This window comes from Ambystoma mexicanum, chromosome 4q (genome assembly GCF_040938575.1).
Source record: "Ambystoma mexicanum isolate Mex_15411 chromosome 4q, UKY_AmexF1_1, whole genome shotgun sequence".
In the NCBI taxonomy this organism is placed as follows: domain Eukaryota; kingdom Metazoa; phylum Chordata; class Amphibia; order Caudata; family Ambystomatidae; genus Ambystoma; species Ambystoma mexicanum.
In genome coordinates, this window is record NC_090928.1 from 126,002,902 (window position 1) to 126,028,478 (window position 25,577).

General features: G+C 49.5%; 1 protein-coding gene across 1 annotated transcript in view; it reads left to right on the forward strand.

Moving 5' to 3' along the window:
* Positions 1 to 25,577, forward strand: part of WDR64 (WD repeat domain 64) — a 1,979,698-nt gene that overhangs the window by 1,578,185 nt on the left and 375,936 nt on the right. The window lies entirely within an intron of this gene.

The following is a 25,577-nucleotide window of genomic DNA, read 5'->3' on the forward strand; positions in this document are numbered from 1 at the left end:
GTAGGGCGATAATCAGAATGAGCCATTCCAACCAATGCACACAAAGCACAGCACCACCTAGTAGCCATCACTGGAAGTGGCTGACACTGAACCTCAACATTAAAAATTAGTGTTGACTAACACTGAATGTACATATACATGTCTATGCTTATGTGAATTATTAGTTGTTTCTAATTTTTAAGGGAAGAGCGCGACAAGCGCGTCACATTTTTTTAATTGCATCACTGGAAGTTCACCTCTAATTCAGAGCTGGGGGAACAATGCATTGTTGGTATGCAAATTAGCTAAAATGTCAAGCTTTTGCTCTTTGTCTAGAGGGCATTGCTATTTTATGCATAGGATTTTTCAGCCCAAGACAGACAACTGTCAAGGATGCAGACACCTGCATACACGTTTCACCCTTATTATGGATCATCAGTGCAGTATAGTCTGAAACCTTGTAATTAGAGCATTATGGCATGTTGAGAAAACACCAGAAATATTTGATTGCTTTAAAACGATTGAAAACATTCTTCTACCCGAGTTGTGAAAACAGATTTAGCCATTTCGGCCAAATCACACACAGCACAGTGCCACCCAGTGACCATCATTAGACGTTTAGATCCAGTTATGAGCATGATCGACAATGAATTGGGGGAATGCACATTAGCTCAAATGGCAAGCCTTTTCTCCAGGAACATGTATTTGTCTGTAGGGCACTGCCAGTGTACACATAGCATTTTTTAGCCCAAGACCGACAGCAGTGAAGGATGCAGACAACTGCACGTTTGTGCATTGGGGCATGTCAAAAATCAGCAAAGGTTATGTTCGGTTTAAGGGGCTTGAAAGCACCCATCCACATGAATGGGAAAGCAGAATTACTCATTTTAACCAAGCCACACACAGCACAGTGGCACCCAGTAGACATCTGTGCAATTTGAGCTCCATGTCAGAGCCAGGCGGCTACGGGGTGGTACTGTGCTGTGTGTGACATGAGAAAGTGTGAAATATGTTTCTGCAAAAATCCATTCACTATAAAAATTGTCTGCTCAAGCACTAAGGTGTAGAGTCCGATTTCTGCATTTTGACCTTGCTTGCTGCAGTACTAGTGAATTGCATGTTTATAACAGATGGCCATCTGTCTTCCAGCCATATTTCTCACACCTGTTTTCTAGCACATGGCAACAGGTCACAATCTCGATTTGAACAAACACTCAGATTCTTTAGGCACATGTAGCAAACACGCATTGACAAAGCCAACAAGCAATGCAGAACGGCGTTATACATCACTGTGAATGTACATCTTGTTTACTTTGTCTATTACTAACGTTTGTGTGTTTAAACACTAACTTAAGATGCTTTTGAACCCTTTGAAGTAGTTGTTGGGTGTGTAGGGCCCGAGTATATAACACATGCATGCCTATTCAAGTAAAATACAATAAACAGCTGCAAACTATTGGATTTGCCAATGCTTGTTTCATTATCTCTTCATTTTAGAGGCAAAATATTCCGTTCACTGGACAACAATTGTAGGTCACATAGCATCATCAGTTTCTCTGCATTGACAACATAAGGCTCTCAGTAAATTTGCTTTTAAGCTGTCTTCTTCCTTCAAGCCCACAGCAAACGTGTGTCTGTGTTCGTTCCTAATTGAATGGATCTATTATATAACCATGTAAATTAGTGCCAAACACAGACACAGATTCCCTATCTTAAGCAACCTATTTAAACCAATATTAATCACACAACCTAGTATGTTATATAATTTGATTGGTAATATATGTATTAAACTTCTATAACACTTTGTAAGTATATTTTATGGGAGTAATGCACATGTTAATGTGCTGGGTAACTAGCAGTTTTAATTACTCACTAGCTGATGTGTATTAGTAATTGTTTGTAAAAACGACCTTTGTACTATGGACGTTTTTGAAAATGTTTTACGCATGTTGGAAATATTGTGCACAGGTTCCTCTCTGAATTAAAGTGTGTTATAAACCTTAATCAAGGGGTTACTGGTTGAGGGTAATGTAATCGGAACTGCAGATGAGGAGATACCACTCCAATACTATTCTCTCTAGCGACCCTCATCAACATGAGAAATTCAGCACTTTAATAAACTAATTAAGTTTATTTTGAACACCGTGGGCCGATTCATGGAATAAATGTGCGCCGAAAAGGTGAGCGCAAGCGTGAAAATCACAGCACAAGCGTGAAAATCGCAGCGCACGCGTGCCAAACCCGCGCACATTGATTCATGGAATTCAGTGCACGTGTAAATCCTGGGATGTGCGATAAAATCGTGGGTGGCGCATGCGGGTGCACGCATCACCAAACGGCGTGCGCTAAACGCATAGGGAAAGCGCACATAGCGCAGCGCACACAAGAAAAGTGGGCAGAACACAGGGCCGAACACGCGGAATGGAGAACAACGTGTGAAAATGTGGGCGTTACGGGGGAAGTACAGGAGGTAAATGCTCGCAACGCCCACACGCGCACTAACAACACATATTCATGGAATCGAACAGGGGAAATGCATGCGCCAAAAAAGACGTGCTAATCCGGAAACACGTACGCCAGCAGGAAGCAGGCGTAAGTGGCCCTGCGCAGCATAAAAGTGCGCGCAATCAACAGACAAGCTCAGACGCTACGATGAATATACCGTTCCTCGCAGAAGTGGTCGTGGGACACCGCAGGAGGTGGAGAATAGCCAGTCCCAGAATTTATTTACCCAGGACCAGCCTTTTTGGGATGCCTGATGACCAAGTGTATGGGAGGTATATAGGTTTCCACCACACATAATCCTAGACCTGGTGAGGGAGTGGGAGGATGACCTCACATCACCCACCCTGTGCTCACAAGCACTGAGCCCCTTGGAAAAGGTGCTCAATGTACTGCACTTCTTGGCTACTGGTTCATTTAAGCGGACAAGTGCCATAGTGGGGGGGATGCCACAGGCCACGCAGTCACGCTGCCTACACCAGGTGTTGGCCATCATGTCTGCACGCCCCTCAGTCCGCAGGCACATATACATGTCCAGAACACCTGCAGAAAGGCAGGCCGTGATCCAGGACTTTTACGGGGTGGCACACTTCCCCAAAGTGCTAGGTGCCATTGATTGCATCCATGTGGGTCTACGTCCTCCCAGGGCCACTGAGCACATCTATCGAAACCGCAAGCACTGGCATTCAATCAACGTGCAGGTAGTATGTAATGCCAAGGGAATCATCACTTCAGTATATGCCAACTATCCAGGGTCAATCCATGATAGTTTCATATTCAGAATGTCACCCCTAAACCGGGACATGGAAGCTGGGCGGCATGGCGACACATGGCTGATTGGTGAGTATAAATGCCTCTGACCATGCATGCATGTCAGACACTGAGTAATGTGAAAACCCCACTAATAATAGCCATTCTCACCTCCCCAGGGGACAGTGCCTACCCTCTGAGCACCTACATGATGATGCCAATTCGGAACCCCACCACACCACCCGAGGTAAGATACAACACAGCCCATACTGCAACCCGGGGCATAGTGGAGCGCACATTCGGAGTGCTCAAGTCATGCTTTCGCTCCCTTGACCGCTCTGGTGGGCAGCTGCTATATGCGCCTCCAGTAGTGTGCAGGATCATAGTGGCAGCATGTGTCCTCCACAATGTTGCAACCCGGCAGTTGTGCCGGTGGACATGGCGGTGCCCCCACATCCCCAACCACACGCACGGCCGCTGCGCATGGGAGGTGAAGGGGCACGTGGTGAGGCAGCCCGTACCCAGCTTGTGGCAAATTACTTCACCTAAAATCCCACCCCTGCGGAGTGCACACAGCCCTGGCACATACAAGCTGACAATCAATGATGATGACAAAAGGGACAGTCAACTGTCACAACCATACCAGCCTGAGATTGTTCACCTGGAAGTGTTACATTGTGTGCATCCCTAGCTACTTAAAGACACCCAATGCTGTGTCACAAAAAAAGACACATTCATGCATCATGAACAACTACCCCCTAGCAAAATACCACATCAAAATGGTGCCATGTCACCCAACTCCTCCCCATCCCAGCTACCCAACACACCATGGTATGGCATGCAATGTGAAAGCAACCAAATGAATGCACAACACATGAGACAAGTGTCACAAAGTGCACTGTCCCTAATGGAAACAGGCCACAGACAATATGCTCTCAGTAATCAATAAGAAACAGCACACATTAACAAATACCAGCAACACAAAACATCAGTACAGGATGAAACAGTGGCAATATACGACAGTTAAAAATTAAAGTAGTGCAACTGTCACAACCAGACTAACGCAGCACATCGACCCCTTTGAAACGCAGAGTGTTGCTGTCAGGCAAATGTGTCAGTGTACTGCATACAACATTAACTACATCTGCAAAGGAGATGGGCTTGTTAAGACATGAAGAAGCTACATGTATATAAGGATAAAGAAATGGATGCACAAGCAAATATCAATCCACCATGCAGTGGAGAATCAAACAACAATCCCCACTAGGGATGTACACACAGTTTTGACTACAGACTGCCCACACAACTCATGGGAGCCCAATGTCACTGTGTAAGTTACTGTCACTTGGTCACACCCTTTGCAAGCCCATGGAAAGGGGAAGCAGGAGTGGTGTGTGTGTCAGGAACCTAAGCATCTAACCCAAAGACAGGACAAGCCTGCATGTGCCTAGCTGGAATACACAGTGGATGCCTACGGGAGCCACACAAAGCAACACACTGTAAAAAAAAAAAAGAAACAAAAAATCAAAAATGGCCATGTGTGGACCAGGTGGGGGGGAGGCCACCCAGGAGGGACGAGGTACAGGGTGCACCCCAACACCCAAATGCATGGGTGTTGATAGAAAAAAAAAACCTCCATGGGCTCATGGCCTGCACGACTACGCTACAGTGGGAGAACTGTCGTTGCTGTCATCACCCCCTGCTGCTACATCAGGAGGTGGCCGTGATATGGGAGGCAGACTACGCAAAGCCCTGGTATGGTCCTACATGGCAGCAAGCATGCAGCTCTGGAAGGTTTGGTTCTGGAGGATAATGGTACGGAGATCCCCATGCGGCACCTCACGGGTAGCACGCATTTCTGCCTGCATGGCCTCGCGTGATGCCCGAATCTCCTGACAGGTTGCCTGGAGCTCAGCTGACAGTGTACGTGTCAGCTGCTCCAGCTGCTGTTCTGCCCTTGTACTCCGGGACACCTCAAGTTCACCCAGAGTATCACTGAGGGACCTGTGTTCTAACCTGAGGGCTTCCCTGTGGGCCTGTGACTCTACAGAAATGGCTGTGCGCAGAGTCTCCAGTCCAGCCCGTCGGTCCCTGTTGGACGCCAACATGTCCTCCCTGTGTGAGTGGCAAATGGAGTCTGTTGTCTGCTGCTGGAGCTCCATCTGCCTTTCAGGGGGGAGAATGGAAGTGGCCACTCTATCCATTGCCTGAGCCATCATTTCACACAATGCCCCCTGTTGTGCTGCTATACTGTACATGGAGTTCTCCCACTATTGCCTGGTGGCGCACGGCCACCGCGTTGGCGGGCACCACACCTGTTTGGGGCAAGGCGATGTGCACCTTGCTTTGCTGGCACTGGCTGAGGCTGCGGGACTGTATTCCTCCTTTGATCTGCTGGCCCAGGAACAGGAGCAAATATTGTGGAGTGTGACCCTGCATCCGTAATCGCCACAGGCAGACTTTCCAACACTGAAATCCCCATAGAGTGGTCTACCCCCGGTGCAGGTGGGTTGGACAGAACAGCATCCCTGCCAGAAACACTCACCTGCGATGGCACATATGTCTCAATGTCCGATTCAGCACCTGATTCATAGAGGTCTCCGGAGGTGTACCCAGAGACACCCGTGGACAGCATGGTCTGTAGGAGAAATGGGTTTTAACCCACCACCACCCCCACGTCCTTCACTGGGGCCCGGTTGTGGCTGTGATTCCCCCTGGGTCTGCACCATCTCCTCCTCCTCAACAGCAGCAATTGCCTCATCACCTGCAAAAACATGAAAGATAACAAATGGAAACAGGCATGAGCACCATAGCACACACATATCCAGTACATAGATGACACATGTCCCACATGACAATAACTCTGGCATGCATGCACTGTCAATGAGTTGGAAGGGGAGGCAAAAAGCAGACACTGAGGACTCCAATATGGAAAAGCAACACATGTGCTGCATGCTGAATAGCACTGGCATCACACATTAGCCTGTGAGTGGCATGTCCAATACACATACATGACACATGCCAGCACACAGATGGCACGTAGCATAGACATGGTACATTTGACAAGTACAGCCATATGGTAGGAAATAAGTACTGTCACCCATCCATGTAAGATGGACATCATGAGATAAAACATGTACAATGGTGTGACAAAACACGCATGTGCCACACGCTGCAACAAATCCAGTGTTCACTGATGCAGTGATGGCAGGCACATGGATACATCAATGTTTGCTCACTTCAATATGACTGAAGAAAACAGTTATGTTCAACATTCAAACAGGGGCCAAAAATGATTGTGTGCAGGCCATGTGCAGGTGCACATTACTCAATCAGCCTGAATGTTGAAATCATTCCGATAACAAGGTAATACATGTGGGCCATTGTGGGGTGTAATCTATGACTGAAGTATGTTAAATTTGTGGTAGTACGGCAAGAAAATGTGTGGTAAAAATGGCAAGGATGAAAACAATCAGGCTGAATGAACATGAAAACATTTGGAACAATGTTGTTGCAAGATGACAGTTGAAGGTCAACTGCAGTAATCAGGTGCAAATTGGCAACTGTGGTCAGAAGGGATACTGTCATACCCAAACCCAAGGTCGTGAAATGGTTTGGAGGGACCACATGGGTGACCCATACCAGTCATGACTACACAGCCTCACCTGTCACTCAATCAGAACACATCACCCAAGCAACATACAGATACACATGGATTGCACACACATGCATGGGCACTCACCGGACAATGCTTCCAAGATCTGGTAGCTCTCCCACGCCTCAAATCTGATCCTCTGTGATGAAGCCAGCGACAGACTCATGTTCAGTGAGTTGGTAGTCCTCTGGTGGAGACCCACTGCCAGTCACCAGAGTAGAGGCATGATTGGAAGCCAGCTTGTTCTTTGCTCCGCGTTTCAGGTCATTCCACCGCTTAGAGCAATCATCAGCTGTGCGCTTCATGAATCCAAGGGAACTAATGCGGTCCGCAATGGTCTGCCAGTGGGCTCTACGTTGAGCAGTCGTAGTCTTGCACCCTGCAGTCACCACCATTTCGCGGCTATGTGCCAACACATAGGCCACAAGTGCATCTAGTTCAGCGTCATTGAAACTAGGCTTCCTTGACGTGCCGGAGTGTGTAGCCGTGTCTGGGGTCCCAGCCTGTACTGCAAGAGCACCCTTCTTCTTCTTGGAAGGTGGTGCGGACCCTGAGTGGCTTACGCTGCTCTGGTTGGTAAGGGCAGAAGCGCAGGTAGACTGGGCACTGGAAGTTTCCAAAGGCACAATGACCAAAGGCCTCACTGCAGGCATTGGCTGCAGGGTGATGTTGGCAGGACCAACCTCGGTGTGATGGACTTTCACCGACACTGTCCAGGCTGGGACACTCGGAGCTGGGGTGGATTGAGCCCGAGCTGCCCCTGCAGCCTCCTCACCCTGGCCACTTGGGGCAGCAGATGACATTGCTGCCCCAGATCCACGTGGCCTGGTGACAGCAACTTTCACTGCCACACGTGGCTTAGACTTGGTGACACAGAAGTCAGCCTGGGAGTCATCCTGTGCCGGTTCAGTTGACAATATGGGCCGGTTTAACAAGGGCTGAGCTGGGATGGTGTCAGCTACATTTCCCCCAACCATTGGGGGGGGCATAGGTGTCCCCGATTGGTCCTCCACACACTGGCCTCTTGGGCTACCCTGCACATCCTGGCCACGTCCCCTACCGCGCCCACCTCTTTCAGCTCGGCCACTTTTGCCTCCCTTACTGCTTGGTCGCCTCCTAACCATGGCACTGATGTTGTTGTGCGTATGGGAGTTGCAGTTAACAATTGTCCTGGGCAATTGGGGTGAAAGGGGTAGGGTACTAGATGGAATTCGTACCCTAGTGCTTTAGCAAGGCTGTCTGTGACCCCTGGGGGAAGATGACGGGTCAGTCAACGCACAGGCACCCCAAAAACAATATTTAACATGCACACAACCCCTTGTAGTCCACGTGCGTGAAAAAATGAACCCGCACCAAGCTGTGGCACCCAGAAACACAAAAATAAGCATACGCATGATACATGCAGCCTACAATGACCTCTGAAGGGGTAAGCAACACACGGGGGCAACACAGTTGGAAAATATGTGCGTGACTCACCGTCTGCCTGGAAAAAGAACGTGAAAAAGACACACGTGTGCGCGTTGGCAACACCCCTGCCAAAAGAAGAATTGAACTCTGTATGAGTAAACAGGGAGTACGAACTGGAACCGTTGTGAAGTAATCGCGTGTGAACCGATAAGAAGTACAAGAATCACCCGCTCACTCTCCACAAAAAGCATGTACGAGAAAATGGTGTCATACGTGTGCCTTTTGAGCCAGCCCACATGTGCAACGTCACTTACGCGCATACGCGCTAAGGGCCTTTCCTCCAATTGCACACTGACGTGTTGTTTTTCACGTGCTGATTCACTATGCACCCGCGTTGAGGGAAATGCCCGTGCGTGTTATGTCACAGATGTGCTTACGCGCTAACGGCCTTTCCTCGAATTTCACACTGACGTGCAGTTTTTTCACGTGCCAAATCACTCCGTATCAAGCTGGCCACGTGATAACACACGGAAGACCACGTTCCTGCCCAAAAGGCCATTTTCCTGCCCCCCCAGAGCCCCGAGCACGCTTTCACCTGCCATCTGCTGCTGCCTGCCTGCTGCCCACGTGCCCTGCTATTTGGTGCCTGCACATCAGCCATCTGCAGGGGTCCAGTTGCTGTGTCCACCCCTGCTGGAAAAGAAGACTCCCAACTGTGATACCATCACTCCACAGCCCAGCCCCAGGACCCAGTTGCCCACCCACACCTGCCTCGGGGGTCGCCATGTCGGGGCAAACACCATCCGAGACCACTGGTGACCCCAGCCAGAGAGGCAGAGGGCTACCAGCTTCACCAATAAGGAAGTTGGTACCCTGGTGGAGCAAGTTCTGGGGCATTATGATGCCCTCTTCACACCATCTCGCGCCAACAAGGAAGGACGGGAGAGGATCTGGGAGGACGTAGAGTTTTTGCCATCAACGCGGAGGGGGTGGCAACCCGTGACATCAAACACGTCTGGAAGCGCTGGGAGGACTTCAGGTCCAGGACCCTCAACAAGGCCCGCCGCCTCTTGAAGGCAGAGGATGCAGAGGGGTGCCGGGTCAGCCTGACCAACATCCAGATGAGGGACTTGGAACGCATAAGCCCGCCCAGATCCTTCAGAGGCAGACCCATCTGGAGTTGAGCGGTAAGTTGCCATGCATTGTTGTGTGAAACAGGGCATGTTGCAGTGTGCTGGTAGTCAGCTAATTGCCTGTATGTGTGACATAGGCCATGTATGGATGTGTGTGCTGCATGTGAGACCAGTCATGCGTGAACCACATGGATGGTGGATGTCTTCCAATGCAACATGGGGAGCAGCATGCGGAATGCACACATGAATGCACGCCTGTCTCTGTTCTTGGACATGGATGGGGTGTGAGAGATGGGTGCTGCTGTCATGGGCATGTATGGTGTACATGTCTGTGTGTCTGAGTAGTGTTTGTGTGACTTTGAAACGCCATGGATGCATGACACATGTCCGTGACGATGTGTTGATTCACTTATGCAGTCTAGTCATCCTTGTATCCACTGTGTCTGTGGTGTACGCGCCCTGACGCATGACCCTCCGGTGATGTGTGTGCATGGGATCAGTATGAGCCATGATGCATGTGAGTTTGAAGCCAACATTTATGTCAATAGAGGCCCTTGTACATGGATGCTGATGTTGATTGCATGCAACGTGCCTGTTTCTGCATGTGTGTTGCCTGCATTGACCCACGTGTTGTGGAGGGACAGGATGGAAGTGACGTTTGACAGTGCCACTCATGTTCTATTGCTTCCTGTCTAGGTGACTATTGTACAGTACCCTGATGCTTGTGTTGTATGTCTCCCTCTACGCAGCGTCGAGTGAAGAAGAGGGTGGAGATAGCACTGTGGAGCAAAGCGGCGGTGATGCCTCCACCAGGCTGCGACGCAAGGCCCAGCCACCCTCCCAGGAATTGCCATCATCCGGGATCGAGGGGACTGGTTCCACGTCTGCCACTACGGCTGCAGCGGAAAGGCCGGGTGAGCCCCCACAGGGGCTTGCAATGGCAGAAGATGGTGCAGAGCCATCCTGGTTGGTGGTCTACACAAAGGAGGAGGAGGCCGCTACTGAACCGCACATGGGGTCTGGTGGGGGTAGTACCACTGGTGTAAGTGGTGCAGTCCAGGGGCAGGGACAGGAGGCAGCACAGGTAGCCGCGGAGGGGCCTGTGCATGTCACTGTCCCTGACCCTGTGACTGCACCACCATGCACCAGCAGGGATGCCCTGTCCCAGGCCTGTCCACAGGTAGGGGGGAGGCCCATGTCATCTGGCACTCCACTACCTGCGGATGAGGAGACCCCTGACCGTAGGGCTTCCGTCCTGATTGGTGTCGCGTTGCGCATGCGTGTCATTCCTGATGACGTGCGTGCTTCCTGGGGGGACCACGCACGCCATCACTAAGAGCTGCGTGGCAACGGCCTGTGGTCGGAGGGTTCCTACATGTGTCGAACACTCTGGCAGCCGTCTCCTCCTCTGTGGAGACTATGCGCCAGTCGTTCTCCCTGCCGTCTTCCGTCCCAGATTCCACCAGGGCCCCCGTGGACCTGGCCCGACCAATACAGCCAGCTTGGTGGAGCTCCCATCCCTGCCACAGTCAGGAGTCAGAGGTCCAGCAGGGGTGGACACCCCACCAACTGGAGACCAGCAGATGGAGCATGTGCCGGCATCATCGGGCAGGGCACATGGACAGCAGCAGTAGGCTCAAGGTGGGAGCGATGATGGGTTGGGGCCATCAACATCAGAGGGGCAGGCATCGGCGGGAGGGCAGGAGGACCCTGGAATGGGAGTGTCTTCCGTGTGGCAGCGGTTGGGCCAGCGGATAGATGCGGAGCGGTGGCGAGCGGAAGAGGCGCGGCTCACCATGGTCAGGGCGGAGTTCCCCATGCGCCGGGCGTTGAGGCGGGCTGAGTGCCTCGACGCAACAGGCAGGGAGATGGAACAGGCCATGACTGCATCCCTGCGAGACCTCGGGGCCAGGGCAGAGGCCCGCCTCCGGGACATCGACATGGAGTTCGATGATGCCCTCGCCCGGGACATCACAGAGTGAGCCGTAGGACTTGCCCGCCGCCATTGTATGTAGTTAGTTAGTGTTAGGTTTCTTTTCTGTTTTTATTTATTTTGGGACACTTGGACATTGCCCCACGTTTTTGTATATAGTTCTTAATAAGGTAGGTTTGTTTTTATAGGTTTCATTTAAAAGATTTAGCACATGGACCCTGGATTTGTACTTTGTAAATAGTTTGACAATGGATTTGGCTTCTTATGTCTTTTTTTCCTTGGATCAATGGTTTTTTCTTGTTTTTGCACTTTGATTTGTTTTGCCGGACTGACACTTTGGACACGTGCTTTTGGATTGATTTGGATTTTGCTTTCATGCATTTTTGGTTTATATTTTAAATATGCAGCTTTTCATTATTTATTTCCATTTTTTTGTGTTTCATTTAATTCCCTTGCTTTTGTGTTCAATACATTTTTATTTCCTACTTCAATGTCTGGTATTCTCTCTTTGGTTTCATGCATGTCATGATGTGCGTTTTCTCAATCACATGGGCCCATTGTGTGGGTGTGACGGAAATGTGTTGATGTGCATACTTTCCATTTGGGATGTGTCGTCATGTCATGGGGATTTCATTGTGGGCTGGATGTAATACCTGGTTGTGTGTTTGGACTGGGGTGGTGTGGGGTGTCATTTGGGTGTCCATAAGGCCCATGATTGTGGATCGTCATGACATGTCGGGGGGGATATGAGTCGGGGCCTGCTGGCAGGTACCTGTCACTGCTGGGTGGGTGAGTGGGTGGGAGGACATGAGTCGGGGCCTGCTGGCAGGTGCTTGTCACTGCTGGGTGGGTGAGTGGGTGGGGGGACATGAGTCAGGGCTTGTTGGCAGGTGCCTGTCACTGCTGGGTGGGTGAGTGGGTGGGGGGACATGAGTCTGGGCCTGCTGGCAGGTGCCTGTCACTGCTGGGTAGGTGAGTGGGTGGGGGGACATGAGTCAGGGCCTGCTGGCAGGTGCCTGTCACTGCTGGGTGGGTGAGTGGGTGGGGGGACATGAGTCGGGGCCTGCTGGCAGGTGCCGGTCACTGCTGGGTGGGTGGGAGTGCAGGGGGACATGTGTCGGTGCTCACTTGTGCATGGTGACATGTGGGCTGGTTGAGGGGCATGGCCAGGGTGGATGGGCTGCCTGCGGGGCTTGGCCAGGGGTGCAGGGTAGTCCCCTGTGTTGTGGGCTGCCTGCAGGGCCTGGGGAGGGGGGTGAGGGCACACTTGGGAGGACACACACTGCCAATTCAGGTTGGGGCACACCAGGAAAACACGTTCCCCTCCTGTGACAGCGAAAACGCATGTTAAACTCCCTGCGCAGCCCACGAAATACACGGACCCCGCTCGCACAAGGCCTATCGCGTGTGATTCTCCACCCGCACCCCTCAGAATACACGAACCCCGCTCCCCAAGGCCTATCACATGTGATACTCCACACGCACCCCTCAGAATACACATACCCCGCTCCCCAAGGCCTATCGCGAGTGATTCTCCATGCACACCCCTGAAATACATGAACCCCGCTCGCACAAGGCCTATCACGTGTGATTCTCCACACGCACCCCGAAATACACGTACCCTGCTCCCCAAGGCCTATCGCATGTGATTCTCAACGCGCAACCCTGAAATACACGTACCCCGCTTGCACAAGGCCTATTGCGTGTGATACTCCACATGCACCCCTCAGAATACACGTACCCCACTCCCCAAGGCCTATCACGTGTGATTCTCCAGACGCACCCTGAAATACACGTACCCCGCTCGCACAAGGCCTATCGCGTGTGATTCTCCACGCGCACCCCTCAGAATACACGTAGCCCACTCCCCAAGCCCTATCGCGTGTGATTCTCCACGCGCACCCCCGAAATAAACATACCCCGCTTGCACAAGGCCTATTGCGTGTGATACTCCACGTGCACCCCTCAGAATACATGTACCCCGCTCACACAAGGCCTATCATGTGTGATACTCCACGCGCACCCCTCAGAATACACGTAACCTGCTCCCCAAGGCCTATCGCGTGTGATTCTCCACGCGCAACCCCGAAATACACGTACCTCACTCGCACAAGGCCTATCACATGTGATACTCCCCGCGCACCCCTCAGAATACAGGTGCCCCGTTCCTCAAGGCCTAGCGCATGTGATTCTCAACGCGCACCCCCAAAATATACGTACCCCACTTGCACAAGGCCTATCGCATGTGATTCTCCACGCGCACCCCTCAGAATACATGTACCCCGCTCCCCAACCCCTATCGCGTGTGATTCTCCACGCGCACCCCTGAAATACACATACTCCGCTCGCACAAGGCCTATCGCGTGTGATACTCCATGCGCACCCCTCAGAATACACGCACCCCGCTCGCACAAGGCCTATCACATGTGATACTCCATGCACACCCCTCAGAATACACGTGCTCTGCTCGCAGAAGGCCGATCGCATGTGATTCTCCACGCTCACCCCTGGAATACATGTACCCCGCTCCCCAAGGCCTATCGCGTGTGAATCTCCCCGCGCACCCCCCAAATGCACTGTCCCAGCCCTGTGAACTGGTGCAGGGTTAGCACGACCCTTTGCGCTGCATTGGGGATTTCAATGCCTTATCCTTGCGCAAGAGGCGTTCTTGGGGACGTAACTGGCGCTGCAGGATGTTCTCTGCGCCAGCGCTCAAAATGGCTTGGATATTCCATGAATACGCGGTGCGCCGGAATGCTGTTTAGCGCACACGGCTGGCGCACGGTGGTGCACGCTAGCTATCTGCGCTGCTCGCGTGCGCTGCCTCTGCGCTGAAATCTATGAATTACCCTGAAAATATGTTTACATAGAACACTACTACATTCATCAAAATAACACACATGGGAAAATCATAAAAATGCAACACGGTTCACTCCAATAACTATATTAAGGTAAAAGGTGTTAGCATCTCTACATTTCAAAAACATTATATACTGAACTATTGACTTGTGAATAATTTAATGTCAGCCTTAAACAATGTCTGGCCAAACATAAATATAAAATGATTATGAAGATAGATTACAACTGAAACTGATTAAAATAAATTGATGACAAAGTGATAAAATCCAGTATGCACAGGTCAATATTTTTTAGAAGACCAACTACCATAGAAATCTTATGTAGCGACTACACAAATTAACGGTTTACAGTAAGCAGAGTTAGGGAAAATAATAAATATAAGTACATGTTTACATGCCCATGGCACAAAATATATATCACAAAATGTGGGGGTACTAACATGACTATCAAATTACTATAATAATTACTAAGCATACCACAACTATGTACAGAGAAATTAAATATCAAGTCATAAAAATAAGGTTTTTATGTGGTATAAAAATAACAACAATGGGTTACATTTTGTAGATTATGTTGCAGGATTGGAACTTTACATAGTGAAATCATTTTCCATTGATTTTGAAACAATCAACACATTGATACCGTTTCCCTTTGCTTTTCCAAACCAAAACCACTTGATTATACTCCCAAGTTACTGTGGAAAACACATTCAAACATGAAGATGACGAAGGTGTAGTATCAGTGGAGCTGAGAAACCTTGTTTCCTGGAGATGCATTTCCTTATGTGTCCCACCCAAGGAGGTGATGCATAAAAAGTCACAGATAGTGTAACAGGTAGATTCTGTGCATCTTGTGTAAGGTCAGAATTAGGAGACTGATGCAGTGGCATATTTCTCTAAGGCAGTGGTCTTCAAACTGGGGGCTGCCCAGCCCCCCTAGGGGAGCTGAAAGATGTCCAGAGGCCCCTAACTCTATAAAAAGGGATTACGACTTTTTAATATAAAAATTGATGAAGTTGACTGCTTTCAAGAGATATAATAAGCAGTAGAAAAGCTGCTTACATTTTAAAGAGCTTGGACATCCTTTGGGCCCCTAAAGGGGCCAACTTCTAGGTGGGGAGGGGGGGTGGCAAAAACAATATTTTTACTAATGGGGGCTCAATATGAAAATGGTTGAGTACCAGTGCCCTAAGGATTTCTTTAGTAACAAAAAAACAAGGCCTAAGTTGCTCCTGGGTCTTAGGGTCTCTGCCCTACTCTATTAAAGCAAAAATATAAAATGGTGCTCGTCAGGATGTCTTAAATGAATAAAGTCCTCTGTCCACAAACGTATTCTAACCTGAGTTCTGTCCCTTCCACTACAAAAGAAAACGTATTCCCAACAAAGATGTGGTTGCAGTCCTTTGCCCAAATGACAGGACGGGGCTGATTTCTGAATCCAACTCTGGTATCCCTTTATCTAAAGGATCCTCAACCAAATGAACAGTTCAAAATGGCTCTTCAGTTTTTCTCTCCATGGCCTTTGGTCAGTCCAAGGTTTGTTTCTCTCTCCTCTCCCCACCGGGGTTTGATTTCAGCGTCTTGTCCTTTCTTTCTTTTTTTTTCTCACTCAGAGACCACTTGTTTGTACTCATACTCTGGGTCTTGCCGATTTTTTCTCTTTGGACTCTCCTCCTTGGGGACTCTTGGTACTCTCTCCAGCTTGGATTTTCTTTGCTTTCACTCCACCTTGGAGACTCTATCGAATCACCCCGTCTTGTGGTTTCTTCAATCTTACTTCGCATCAGGGTATCCTTTGGATGAACCCATCTTGGGGTTTCTCTGCTCTCACCCTACTGTATGGGAGGACAGGTCTGTAGGACCCCCTCCCCCACATGACCCACTGTCGTGAATCAACCCTATTTAAAGTCACGAAGACTTGCGATTGCCCCTACAATCACTTGGAAGATTCCTTGGCGTTTGGCTCAATTCGGAAAACACGGCGGTTCTGTTTGGACTGCAGCATCCAGCATTCCGTGTTAGTACTCGAGTCAGGCGCTACGGTCACTTGATATGCACGGACCTCATTTGCGTCTGTATGCGAGTACTACTTATTCTTGCTGCGCACTCGGAACGGTGCTCCTTAACTGAGTTCTACAGCCAGTTTTGTAGTACCCGCTTTCTGCAATCTTGTTTCTTGAACCTGTTTTGACTCCTTGGCCTGTTATTACGGATTGCCCATTTTGAACTGTCCCTGATTTCTGGTATTCGGCTCCTTCGGAGTGATTCCTGTCACCCCTGACACGGCATACGTTACCTGGATTTCCACTGCCTACCGTTTTGTTACGTCGCGACCCCGGAACTCTGCAACTCAGCGTTATTGCTTCTGAAACCTGGTCAAGTACCTCCCGCTCCTGCTTGGTCCCGCTGCTTACCTGTATTTTCCTCTCTTTCATTTCCATTCCTTTACTCCTTCTATCCTTGTTTTGCCCCCTCCTCCATACCTCCATACACGGACTCATTTAGCTGCACCCTGGGACGCTCTGCTGAACTACGAGGATTGTTTCATTTGGTCACAAGAGTGACTGTTGTAGACGCTCTCCTGTTTTCTTCTTTGGTCACTCTTTTCACAAAAAACCAGGACGCTCTGCAGTACGACACAAACTGTTGTCAATCTTTTCCTGTTGGGATTACGGGAATTCTCCTGGACCTTCTTTATCTGGTTCTTCATTCCATTTCCTCTGTTGTGGCCAAGTAGGTTTCAGGTCTTGTTCTTCAAGGAGCAAGTATGAGTGGGAAATAGGGGGTGGTGTCGGATACGGTTGGTACTTTTGATCAAAGTAGTAAACAGCTGTTATTGTTGTTTCCTCTAGCTCTGTTGCTGCTGCTCCTGCCTTTTCACTCAAGCCCCTAGTCTGTTAGGTGCTTTCTCATACTCCTACAGACTGTGCTCTTGTGAGGAAAGTTTGGCTGCAAATTGGCTTCCGGCAAAGAGGGGGTTGTGATAAAGATTGTCTGGTTTTGACAGATTAAGTAGCCACTATTATCATCTTGAGAAATTGATCTGGGGCCAGATCCAGTACAGGCGCTCATGCAAGCCTTGTCAGCCTTGCATGCAGGTATGGCATCGGCCCATACGACTTTAAACCAACATATGGACGTGTTACAGAGCTTTGTACAACCGTTACCTCCTGATGAGGAATTTGGTGAGGCTGCAGCAGTTGCAGGCCCCCCGACAACCCCAGTTGTCCCTCCTGTTCCGACCCCAGTGGTATTGCCCGGGCCTTTTCCTCTTGCTCCACCAGAACGTTTTATGGGAGACCCTAAAACGTATCGCACTTTCACAAACAAGTGCCGTTTGCATTTGCTTTGCCGACCCCTGGCGTTTCCAGATGCCACAACGAAAGCTGCCTTTGTTCTGTCCCATTTGGGTGGGACGGCGCTGCCTGGGCTAACCCTCTTTTAGAGGGGGACGACCCGGTGTTGTATAACTTTGGCACTCTCATCCAAGCTATGGATGCGGTGTTTGACATGAGACACAAGGCGCAAGCCTCTGATCTTGAATTTCTGGCTATCACTCAGGGAAAAACAGACCTTGTGACCTATTTTGCTCGCTTTAACCAGCTAGCGGTTGAAACCTTGTGGCCAGAACAAAAGAAAGCCACTGTCTTTTATAAGGGCCTTTCCAACGAACTTAAAGATGCCCTAGCAGTAGTACCAGCAGTACCGTCTGTTTTTTCAGAACTGGTTGACCTAGTCTTACAAGTTGATGCCAGACAGCGGCAGAGACGGGGAGAACGCAGACAGCCGGAACTCCGCACCTCCGGCAAACCAGACACGGGTACTGCCAGCGCTTCGAGTGAAGCAGAGCCCATGCAAATAGGGGCTATCAGAGGGCCTTTGTCCAAGATGGAACGGGAAAGACGCGTACTTCACAACCTTTGTTTTTATTGTGGCCAGGCAGGTCACTACATTCGTGTCTGTCCCAAAAGACCAGCTAAATTGGTGGGACACGCCAAGACTCATCCTTAACTCGAGCCTGCAGGACGAGTCAGCAGATACAAGGCTCAGGGGTCAGTTGTTCTCCCTCTCACGTATACCTTCATATGTCCTTTTCTGCTCCTGGTTTGGAGGCATTTTCCAGCCTTGTCATGATCGATTCCGGCACAAGTGGGAATTACATGGACATCCAGCTGGCTAATCGCCATGGATTATCCATTATAATCAAAGAGATCCCAGAAGAAGTACATGCCGTTGATGGTTCCCGTCTGATATCAGGTCAGGTAACGGAACAGACGGGGCCTCTTCGGATGTCAACTGCTGAAGGTCACTCGGAGTACATTATGTTTGACCTTATTTCAGCTCCACAATTCAGGATTATTCTCGGCCTATCTTGGTTGCAAACACATAATCCTGTTATTGATTGGTTCGAGCAAACAGTGCAATTCTCTTCCGAACATTGCCGCAAGCGATGTCTGGACTCTTCGGTTATTCCAGAGCTCTCGCCTTGCTTGGCCATGGTCGCAAATGTGTCCTCGGTTAATGCCACGTCGCAAACACCTTCCCCGGAGTTACCTGCGATATACAGGCAGTATGCAGATGTCTTTGACAAGAAATTATCTGAAAAACTTCCTCCGCACCGAAGTTATGATTGCCCAATTGATTTGGTCCCTGGGGCAGTGATTTCACATGGCAGGGATTACTCCCTGACACAAAAGGAGGAGGATACGAGAATACGTAGACAATGCCCTAAGGCTGGGGCATATCCGGCCATCTCGCTCTCCTGCAGCGTCCCCCATCTTTTTTGTACCCAAAAAAGAGGGGGATTTACGTCCTTGTGTGGACTATAGAGCTCTAAACAAAATCACTGTAAAAAATCAGTATCCACTGCCTTTTTGTTACGTCGCGACCCCAGAACTCTGCAACTCAGCGTTATCGCTTCTGAAACCTGGTCAAGTACCTCCCGCTCCCGCTTGGTCCCGCTGCTTACCTGTATTTTCCTCTCTTTCATTTCCATTCCTTTACTCCTTCTATCCTTGTTTTGCCCCCTCCTCCATACCTCCATACACAGACTCATTTACCTGCACCCTGGGACGCTCTGCTGAACTACAAGGATTATTTCATTTGAACACAAGAGTGACTGTTGTGGACACTCTCCTGTTTTCTTCTTTGGTCACTCTTTTCACAAAAAACTGGGACGCTCTGCAGTACGACACAAACTGTTGTCAATCCTTTTCTGTTGGGATTACGAGACTTCTCCTGGACCTTCTTTATCTGGTTCTTCATTCCATTTCCTCTGTTGTGGCCAAGCAGGTTTCGGGTCTTGTTCTTCACGGAGCAGGTAAGAGTGGGAAATAGGGGGTGGTGTCGGATACGGTTGGTATTTTTGATCAAAGTAGTAAACAGCTGTTATTGTTGTTTCCTCTAGTTCTGTTGCTGCTGCTCATGCCTTTTCACTCAAGCCCCTAGTCTGTTAGGTGCTTTCTCATACTCCTACAGACTGTGCTCTTGTGAGGAAAGTTTGGCTGCAAATTGGCTTCAGGCAAAGAGGGGGTTGTGATAAAGATTGTCTGGTTTTGACAGATTAAGGAGCCACTATTATCATCTTGTAAAATGGATCTGGGGCCAGATCCAGTACAGGCGCTCATGCAAGCCTTGTCAGCTTTGCATGCAGATATGGCATCGGCCCATACGACTTTAAACCAATGTATGGACGTGTTACAGAGCTTTGTACAACCGTTACCTCCTGATGAGGAATTTGGTGAGGCTGCAGCAGTTGCAGGCCCCCCGACAACCCCAGTTGTCCCTCCTGTTCCGACCCCAGTGGTATTGCCCGGGCCTTTTCCTCTTGCTCCACCAGAACGTTTTATGGGAGACCCTAAAACGTATTGCACTTTCGTAAACCAGTACCATTTGCATTTTCTTTGCCGACCCCTGGCGTTTCCAGATGCCACAACGAAAGCTGCCTTTGTTCTGTCCCATTTGGGTGGGACAGCAGCTGCCTGGGCTAACCCTCTTTTAGAGGGGGACGACCGGGTGTTGTATAACTTTGACACTCTCATCCAAGCTATGGATGCGGTGTTTGACATGAGACACAAGGCGCAAGCCTCTGATCTTGAATTTCTGGCTATCACTCAGGGAAAAACGGACCTTGTGACCTATCTTGCTCGCTTTAACCAGCTAGCGGTTGAAACCTTGTGGCCAGAACAAAAGAAAGCTGCTTTCTTTTATAAGGGCCTTTCCGACAAACTTAAAGATGCCCGAGCAGTAGTACCAGCAGTACCGTCTGTTTTTTCAGAACTGGTTGACGTAGTCTTACAAGTTGATGCCAGACAGCGGCAGAGACGGGGAGAACGCAGACACCCAGAACTCCGCTCCTCCGGCAAACCAGACACGGGTACTGCCAGCGCTTCGAGTGAAGCAGAGCCCATGCAAATAAGGGCTATCAGAGGGCCTTTGTCCAAGATGGAACGGGAAAGACGCGTACTTCACAACCTTTGTTATTATTGTGGCCAGGCAGGTCACTACATTCGTGTCTGTCCCAAAAGACCAGCTAAATTGGCGGGAAACGCCAAGACTCGTCCTTAACTCGAGCCTGCAGGACGAGTCAGCAGATACAAGGCTCAGGGGTCAGTTGTTCTCCCTCTCACGTATACCTTCATATGTCCTTTTCTGCTCCTGGTTTGGAGGCATTTTCCAGCCTTGTCATGATCGATTCCAGCGCAAGTGGGAATTACATGGACATCCAGCTGGTTAATCGCCATGGATTATCCATTGTAATCAAAGAGATCCCGGAAGAAGTACATGCCGTTGATGGTTCCCGTCTGATATCAGGTCAGATAACGAACAGACGGGGCCTCTTCGGATGTCAACTGCTGAAGGTCACTCGGAGTACATTATGTTTGACCTTATTTCAGCTCCACAATTCGGGATTATTCTCGGCCTTTCTTGGTTGCAAACACATAATCCTGTTATTGATTGGTTTGAGTGAACATTGCCGCAAGTGATGTCTGGACTCTTCGGTTATTCCAGAGCTCTCGCCTTGCTTGGCCATGGTCGCAAATGTGTCCTTGGTTAATGCCACGTCGCAAACACCTACCCCAGAGTTACCTGCGATATACAGGCAGTATGTCGATGTCTTTGACAAGAAGTTATCTGAAAAACTTCCTCCGCACTGGAGTTATGATTGCCCAATTGATTTGGTCCCTGGGGCAGAGATTCCATATAGCAGGGTTTACTCCCTGATACAAAAGGAGGAGGACCATCTACGAGAATACGTAGACAATGCCCTAAGGCTGGGGCATATCCGGCCATCTCGCTCTCCTGCAGCGTCCCCCATCTTTTTTGTACCCAAAAAAGAGGGGGATTTACGTCCTTGTGTGGACTATAGAGCTCTAAACAAAATCACTGTAAAAAATCAGTATCCACTGCCTTTGATATCCGAACTGCTCGACAAAATTACCTCCTCCACCATTTTTACCAAGTTGGATTTAAGAGGGGCTTACAATTTGGTCAGGATGCGAAAGGGGGACGAGTGGAAGACTGCGTTTAAAACCAAGTTCGGTCTATATGAATACTGTGTAATGCCCTTCGGCCTTTGTAACGCCCCAACCACCTTCCAGCATTTTGTCAACGATATTTTCAGGGACATGCTGGATTGTTATGCAGTGGTATACCTGGACGATATCTTGATTTTCTCTGATAATTTGTCTCAACACGTGCAGCATGTTTGCTCTGTTTTGCAACGTTTACGAGAAACCTCCTTATACGCAAAACTGGAAAAGTGCGTTTTTCATGCATCCTCGGTTGAATTCTTAGGGTTCCAAATATCAGCAGAAGGAGTCCATATGTGTGCTTCCAAAGTCCAGGCAGTGCTCGAGTGGCCTGTCCCTACTTCTGTAAAAGCCTTACAATCCTTCTTGGGCTTTGCAAACTTTTATCGCAGATTCATTATTTCCTTTTCAGAAATCGTAGCTCCCCTTACACGTTTTACCAGCCCTATCGTTCCTTTTATATGGAACTCTGATGCACAGTTTGCCTTTCAAGCTTTGAACGAGGCCTTTACAACAGCACCTGTTCTACAACATCCAAACCCATCCCTCCCGTTTATTGTAGAAGCTGATGCCTCTGCTGTTGCTGTAGGAGCTATCCTTTCGCAAATCTGCCCTTCTGCGCAACAGTTGCACCCTGTGGCATTTTTCTCCCGGAAGTTGTCCCCTGCTGAACGCAATTATACAATAATGGACAGAGACTTTTTGGCCATACGGGCTGCGTTTAAGGAATGGAGGCATCATCTCTTGGGTGCCTGACATCCGGTCACCGTTTATACCGATCATAGGAACTTGCAAGCTCTGTCACAGGCCACGTGTACCAATGCTCGACAAATACGCTGGCACCTTTTCTTCACAATGTTCAATTTCACTGTGACCTATCGTCCTGGCCCCCACATGGGAAGGCAGACGCCTTGTCCCGGATTGGCACCGATTGTACTCCCAACAAACCGGTAACCCAGATTTTGCCTACTGAATCGGTAGTCTGTGTTTGTGCAGCCTCTCCATCACTGTTGGATCTGGTCCGGCGATGGGCCAAGGATAATGTCTCCTCTCTTGAAGAATTGGGGGCTACACTGGTGTCGGATCTTCCCTATGTTCATGGCCTCTTGTATTTGCCAGACAACAAGACAAGGAGAATGGCTCTTGAATGGTCCCATGATTCCAATCTGGTAGCACATCCAGGCCGGACCAAAACTCATGAGTTATTAAGCCGATGGTGTTGGTGGCCCAGGATGAAAAAGAAGTCGATCTATATGTTGCCACGTGTGCCGTCTGTACCCAATACAAGCGCCAACCAGGTAAACCAGTCAGTCTTCTGATGAATATGCCATTGCCTCTGCACCCATGGTACATGGTTACGCTTGATTTTGTAGTGGATCTTCCTATGGTTCAGGGTAAGACGGCAATCCTAGTAGTGGTGGGGAAAGTTTACAAAGATGGCTCGATTTATTCCGTGTCCAGGTATCCCATCTGCCTCCCTATTGGCCTCTCTGTTCTTCGACAATATAGTCCGCTTTTTTGGACTTCCCACAGTGGTGATATCCGATAGGGGATCGCAATTTACGTCACGATTCTGGCATTCATTAACCACTGCTCTGGGCATCGATGCTCGTCTGTCTTCAGCATATCATCCACAGACAGACGGTCAAACGGAGCGTACTAATGCTACCATGGAACAGTACCTCCACTGTCTATGTCTACAACATCAGTCAGATTGGTTGTCTGTGTTGGGGCTCGCTGAATTCGCCTACAACAATTCCTGACATTCATCGGTGGGGTGTTCTCCGTTTTACGCCTTGAATGGCCTGCACCCGAGAACTTTTCCTGCCATCCTTCCTTCTTTAGACCGGGTTCCTGCTGCTAAGAAAATGAGGGATTCACTGCTCTATATACGTACCTCTGTTCTTTGCCACCTCCAAACCGCCCAGCATCACACTAAGGAACAAGCGGATAAACATCGCTCTCCAGCCCCTGTTTACACTCCAGGTGACAGGGTATGGTTATCAACCAAACACCTTACTCTTCGGGGCAAGAAGAAGCTTCTGCCATGCTATCTAGGCCCCTATGAGGTTTCGCATTGCATCAATCCAGCTGCCGTGCGTCTACGAATCCCTTCCACTTAGCGTGTACACCCTGTGGTTCATGTTTCCTTACTCCGTCCATATGTTCCTGACACTTGTTTCACTGTATCCCCAGCTCCACTGAAAGTGCAGGGTGAAGAAGAATATGAGCTTAACGCAATTTTGGACACCTGAGTGAGGAACGGGGTGCGCTCATATTTGATCGATTGGAAAGGCTATTGTCCGGAAGACAGGACTTGGGAACCGGCTTACAATCTACATGCTCCTCGACTTTTGCGCTCCTTTTGGCGAACACGCCTGCGAGATTCCAGGGAGCGCTGCCCTTTGCGGGGGGTTGGGGGTACTGTAGTGAATCAACCCTATTTAAAGTCACGAAGACTTGCGATTGCCCCTCCAATCACTTGGAAGATTCCTTGGCGTTTGGCTCAATGCCAAAAACACGGCGGTTCTGTGTGGACTGCAGCATCCAGCATTCCGTGTTAGTACTCGAGTCAGGCGCTAAGGTCACGTGATACGCACGGACCATCATTCACGTCTGTATGCGAGATCTAATTATTCTTGCTGCGCACACGGAACAGTGCTCCTTAACTGAGTTCTACAGCCAGTTTTGTAGTACCCGCTTTCTGCAATCTTGTTTCTTGAACCTGTTTTGACTCCTTGGCTTGTTATTACGGATTGCCCATTTTGAACTGTCCCTGATTTCTGGTATTCGGCTCCTTCGGATTGATTCCTGTTTCCCCTGACACGGCATACGTTACCTGGATTTCCACTGCCTACCGTTTTGTTGCGTTGCGACCCCTGAACTCTGCAACTCAGCGTTATCGCTTCTGAAACCTGGTCAAGTACCTCCCGCTCCCGCTTGGACCCGTTGCTTACCTGTATTTTCCTCTCTTTCATTTCCATTCCTTTACTCATTCTATCCTTGTTTTGCCCCCTCCTCCATACCTCCATACACGGACTCATTTACCGGCACCCTGGGACACTCTGCTGAACTACGAGGATTGTTTCATTTGGACACAAGAGTGACTGTTGTGGACGCTCTCCTGTTTTCTTCTTTGGCCACTCTTTTCACAAAAAACCGGGACGCTCTGCAGTACGACACAAACTGTTGTCAATCCTTTTCTGTTGGGATTATGGGACTTCTCCTGGACCTTCTTTATCTGGTTCTTCATTCCATTTCCTCTGTTGTGGCCAAGTAGGTTTCGGGTCTTGTTCTTCACAGAGCAGGTAAGAGTGGGAAATAGGCGGTGGTGTCGGATACGGTTGGTACTTTTGATCAAAGTAGTAAACAGCTGTTATTGTTGTTTCCTCTAGCTCTGTTGCTGCTGCTACTGCCTTTTCACTCAAGCCCCTAGTCTGTTAGGTGCTTTCCCATACTCCTACAGACTGTGCTATTGTGAGGAAAGTTTGGCTGCAAATTGGCTTCAGGCAAAGAGGGGGTTGTGATAAAGATTGTCTGCTTTTGACATCCACCTCCGTGAGGCTCTGGGCTCGTCAGCGGCCCCCCATGCACCTGGCCCAGGAGGCAGGATGGCTGCTGATCGACATATAAGGGCACACAACCCGTACTGTAACACACCATGGACACCATTTTGAAAACGCCAAGACTCCATTTTAGATGTACAGGCCAAACCCCAAGCAAAAAAGCCTGCATGCGAAAGCTGTAGTTGTGCCTCCACTCACCGCGCACAGGGAGCCATGTGCTTCCCCCACGCCTCCACCCCATGGCAGATCCGCTGAAGGCTCG